The sequence below is a fragment of the Telmatherina bonti genome (assembly GCF_933228915.1).
Source record: "Telmatherina bonti genome assembly, chromosome: 6".
NCBI lineage: Eukaryota > Metazoa > Chordata > Actinopteri > Atheriniformes > Telmatherinidae > Telmatherina > Telmatherina bonti.
Window position 1 is genome coordinate 31,839,741 of NC_136624.1, and position 6,000 is coordinate 31,845,740.

The window sequence follows — 6,000 nt, forward strand, 5'->3', positions numbered from 1 at the left end:
CAAGAGGAAAAACTCTGGGCGGGCAGGTTCTCAGGAGAAGGGGAAACAGGGCAGGAATACCAGGGTAATCTCGTGTTCTCAGAAGGCTGGACGCGAGCAGAGACAATCTGACGATCTGGCAACAACAATCCTGAGCCCGCTGCTTAAATAGAAGGAGGCCCAGGTGGAGATCATCAGCTCATCAGCACAGGATGGTGCCTTCAGGGACTGGGAAAAATCATGACAGCTTTTGTAATTTAAAAAAAAGTTTTTGCCAAGCAGAGTGACAGTCGGCCTGAGTTGGGAAAGATCCTGCGTGCTTTTATTTCATCACGTCTACATGTCTGCAATTCGTTGTTTCCTTGGGGCATCTACGAATTGAACAAGACAATGTTGTTGCAATGTTAAGAACCAAATCCACCAAGTGTCATCCTGTTGTCAATTCAACTCTCCGTCTGCTTCAGAGTTTATTGTAAGCTTTTTATTCAAACACATAGAGCATTACATATTCAAGCACCAGTTTATATGAAATGAATGAAATGTAAAAATAATTTATTAATCCCCAAAGGGAAAGTCAATATTGTAGTATATAATAATAAATTAATTTGAGGAGGTCTTGTTCCAGAGGCTGATGGCTGCTGGCAGGAATGATCTTCTGTATCTTTCAGTCTTGCATCGGACCTGAAGAAGCCTCTCACTGAACACACTTTGTTGTTTCATCACTGTGTTGAGGAGAGGGTGTGAAGAATCCTCCATCATCTTCATCAGCTTCTGCAGCATTCTTCTTTGGACAATCAGCTCCAGCGGCTCCAGAGTTACTCCAAGCACAGAAGCAGCTTTCTGGATCAGTTTGTTGATTCTCTTCAAGTCTCTGGTTCTGATGCTACTACCCCAGCAGATGCTGCAAAGCTGACTGCACTCTCCACAACAGACTTATAGAAGATATGCAACATCTTGGTGCAGACGTTAAACCATCTCAGCTTCCTTAAGAAGTACAGTCTGCTCTGACCTTTCTTGTAGATGTAGTCAGTGTTGCATTTCCAGTCCAGTTTGTTGTCCAGCTGAACTCCAAGATACTTGTATTCCTCCACCACCTCCACCTCCTCTCCCAGGATGGAAAGAGTGCTTTGTTTATTCTTGTTCCTCCTGAAGTCAACAATCATCCCTTTTGTTTTGCTGGTATTTAATATAAGATGATTGTCACCGCACCATTTAACAAACTGACTGACCAGTTCTCTGTACTCTGCTTCTTGTCCATCCCTGATACGCCCCACAACTGCAGAGTCATCAGAGTATTTCTGCAGATGACAGGACTCAGAGTTGTACTGGAAGTCTGAGAGGTACAGTGTGAAGAGGAATGGCGAGAGTACAGTTCCTTGTGGTGCACCAGTGCTGCTGACCTCCATCTCAGACACACAACCTTTCAGTCTCGTTGTCATCAGGGAATTTCTACACTGACACATCCACCAGAAGGTCTCTGAGGTCACGTGATCATGGTTTGCGGATTGTGTACCGCTCAGTTAAAGACTAAAAGTGACAGAGGCTCTACAACAGTTCTGCTCTCTGGGTCGACCTTCCTCTGAAGCCTGAGATCTGTGAACTCAGTGACCTCTTTGAAAAAGCAGCGAAAAAAACAGCAACTCATGTTTTAAAGCTCTTTAAAGACAACTTCTACTTATTTTGGTTTGAGTGTTTGACATAATCTTTTCTCTTGTATTTCCTCTTGAAGCCCATTGTGATCTTTATCTTGACAGGTTCTATAAAAATAAAATGTGACTTTATTTGTTTTTAAAAACTTACTTTTGGACTAAAGTTTGACTTTAAAACTTGGTTATGTGATGGCCAGAAAAGAATCTAGGGTCTGTAAGAAATTATTTAACTTATTTAAAACAAGCTTCACTGTAACCACAGTGAACATAAAACTTTGAAAGCAGATTCATTTATTGACTTTAAAAAAAAAAAATTTTTTTATTTTTGTTACCGACACCCTCTCAGTTACCTTCTTCTCAGTTTGAGGCTCCATGTTTCAGCTCCTCCCTGAAACAGCCAGGCCTCTCCTTCAGGGAATTCCTCCTGTGGAGGGGAATCATGTTGAGGATGTCTCTTAATGCTGCATACTTAAATGTGTGTGTACATGTGTGTGTATATAGTACAGAAGAGGCTCTTTGATGGTAGAGAGGAGAATGGGCAGGTGGCCCAAGTATGTGTTTGTGTTTGTAGGCGAGGGGGACATTTTGTGAACTTGTTCTGTAAAAACTTTCTGAGATGATTGAAGTCTGGACAGAATAAATAAACAGCAGTCCGCTGGTGTGACAGATGTCTCCTCTCGATAAAAGCTTCTGTAAGGCTTTGATTGTTCAAACGTACAGTGTCGTTACGTAACATTTACAGTTGCTGGATATTTGCTATGTTCTTCGTGTGTGTGTGTGTGTGTGTGTGTGTGTGTGTGTGAAGATATGAAAAAATATGGCTTTACCATACTCTTAATTAAAAACGCATTTCCACAGCCAAAACAAATAGCTGTTTATCAACAGTAAAGTGTAATAAAAACATAAAATGAATATAAGAATAATAAAAAAAAATAGTGAGTAAAATTATACAGTTGATCATATTGTAAAAATACATAAGGCAAATGTACAATAATACGATTAGGAAAACATAAATAAAATGAATGTTTCATACTGGACTAAAAACCAATGATTAAAATAAAATAAAATTAAAAGTGGATATTAAGTGGACAATAAAGGCGCCAGTCTGAAACTTACAGCCAAATTCTTCCATATTTTAGGGGCAGCAACAGAAAACGCTTTGTTTCTTTTTATCTTCTGTTTTTTAAGTAATTGTTTCAGGTAAATGAAACTGCTTAATGCAGCTCAGTAATTCTGTATGAACATTTGCAAATAAGCTGCAGTTTCCTCCTTTCAAAAATGGGTTCATTGCAGACAGAAGAAAAACATTTTCAAAGTGAAGCTCGCTCTGATAAATCAGAGTAATTTATGAATCCTGTTTAAACATTCAGATAAACCCTGTGTGAAGATGTTTTTTTTTTTTTTTTTACACCTATAAAGTGACTCATGCCTGTCACCTCCTAGCACCACGTTTAGTGAAATCAGTACTGATGTTCACTTAGCATGAATATAAGGTGCGGTCACACTTAATAAACCTCCACCTCACTGCTTTTAGTCCAGCATGAAGAATTATCACACTGAAACCAGTTCTCAGGCAATTACATAACCACATCATTTCCCCAGCTTTGCCATTCACTGCTCATCCATGGGTGGACACACCGCTGTTATAATCACACGGTGACTGCCATCTTTCCACCCTCATGATGAATGCACAAGCAGATTGACCTTAATTGACTCTGAGTGTAGCATCTCCCAACAGTGTTCAGTAAAATCAGCTGAATGTGTTTAGTGGCCTGTGACAAGATCTTTTCTTTCTCTTTCTCCTAATTATGCACACTGTGGGGGCCGTGGGCCTGCGGAGGATGGACAGGAGGACCCAAATCAAGCTCCAGACTTGGAAGAGAAGCTCCATGGAAAATATTTTCATTTGACTGTGTGTGTGTGTAAGACTGCTTTTGAAAAATCTAAATCCCCTTATGTATTTACTGCAGTTAAGCTGGCGCATTGTTCCAAACCTGCCCGACCTCCCTGAAGTCAAAGGTGTTCATTGTTTTCTAAATCCATTCAAAGAGTTCAGACGGTTCCAGCACTTTGTGGACGGACTGCACATAGTAGAGTAAAGTGTGTGTGTGCGCAGTGTTGATGTGTGTTCGTAGACGACTCTGTTCTTTTCTGCTGCTTTAAACCAACAAATTGTTTTTGTGGCAAAATGGTTGCGACACTAAAGATGTCTGCAAGGTTGAAAACTTTTAAACTTGTTGACTGATAGAAATGAAAAATAATCCAACGGAAAATGGCTTTGGATCAGCTGGTTTGACTAAAACTAACAAAGAAACAAACAAATCTAGTTTGGTCTGAAACAACCACGGTTGGAAGTGCAGAGCAAAAAGCTGTGCCTGAAACTTCACCAGCTACCTGTCCACCAACCTCCTAAAATGCACCTTATAGTTGTAGCCTATTCCCTCCTGAAGCATGTCAGACTGGTATTTTAGAGCAGGGATCCCCAATCCTGGTCCTCGAGGACCAGTGTCCTGCAGGTTTTCCCTGCTGAAACACACCTGATTCAAATCAGTGTATTTAGCAGACACGTGCAAAGCTTGTCTGAGTCAGGCGTGTTCCAGAAGGAACACTTGGAAAACCTGCAGGACACCTGTCCTCGAGGACCAGGATTGGGGATCCCTGTTTTAGAGGATGCCATCATGGATTATAGGCTGCTTTTTATATTCACAATACGTAAAAAGTAAAACAAACAAACAAAAAAAGTCAAATGAAGCAGAAACCCCCAAACACACTGTCACAGTGGCATTGGAGATGTGGTGTGGACCCAAATGCAGAGATGAGGGAAAACAGGATGCAGGTCGAAGATAGATTTATTCCAGAACAAGATAAGGGCAGAACTAACAAAATGAACCAACAACCACAAACTGAAACAGAGGGGTATAAATACACTGGAAAACCAAACAAGAAACAGGTGAAACAAATCTAGTAAATGAACCCAGGTGAACTACAACAGAAAATCCACGAAGCTAAACAAGAACCAAGAGAACTGAACAGGAAAAACTACAAAATAAAACAGGAAACCAGAAACTAAGGCACCAAATGAAACCACATCATGACTCACACAACATGTTTACCTAAAAACGTCCAAATGTTTCATTCTGCTTTGTCTTATTTGTGTATAAAATGACATAAAAGAAACTTCTAGTATTGCTCTAAAATCATGCTAGGAGTTATGAAACTATCATAGTTTTTTTTTTGCTGCCTCATTTATGCCTATTTTAGAACTCATCGTGGTGAAAAATATCACCACAGATAGTCATGTTTGCTCTTCCTCTGGTTGGCTCAGCCTCACCTGCTTACTGATCACCAGGATTCTCCTGCCCCTGCCATTATGGTGATCACCTGTGTTCAATTCAATTCAATTCAATTTTATTTTATTTATATAGCGTCAAATCACGGCAATGCTATCTCAAGACGCTTTACAGACAGAGGGGAAAACATAATGAAGACCAATTCATAATAACCTATATAAGGAAACCAACAGATTGAGTTGAGTCCAACTCAATCTCCCATCCTGAGCAAGCACACTGGCAACAGTGGGAAGGAAAAAACTCCCTTTTAACAGGAAGGAAACCTCCGGCAGAACCCGGCTCAGGACAGGCAGCCATCTGCCTCTGCTGTGTGGGGGGAAGAGGACAGAAAGACAACAGACAACAGGAACTGCTACTCCCGGCCAGGGAGACCTGCTGAGACAGGAGACATACATGTTAATGATGCAACACTGTTATGGGGGGTAAAAGAAAGAGATAAAGAGAAAAAGAAAGAAGCTCAGTGTATCAGGAAATGTCCCTCAGCAGTCTAAACCTATAGCAGCATAACTAAGGGATGCTAACCATCCCTAGCTATAGGACTTATCAAAAAGATAAGTCTTCAGCCTAGTCTTAAAGGTGGGGAGGGTGTCTGCTTCCCTAACACTAACTGGGAGCTTATTCCATAAGAGAGGGGCCTGATAACCAAAGGCTCTGCCTCCTGCTCGGCTCTTTGAGACTCTAGGAACCACAAGTAAGCCTGCAGTCTGCGAACGAAGTACTCTACTTGGTATATAAGGAACAATGAGGTCTTTGATATATAGTGGTGCCTGGTTGTGGAGGGCTTTATATGTAAGGAGAAGGATTTTAAATTCTATTCTAGATTCAACAGGCAGCCAATTAAGAGAGGCTAAAACTGGAGAAATATGATCTTTCCTGCTGGTTCTGGTCAGGACTCTGGCTGCAGAATTCTGGATCAGCTGAAGGCTTTTCAGGGCATATTTAGGACAGCCCAGTAATAGAGAGTTACAGTAATCTAGTCTCGAAGTAACAAAAGCGTGAACCAGTTTTTCTGCATCACTCTG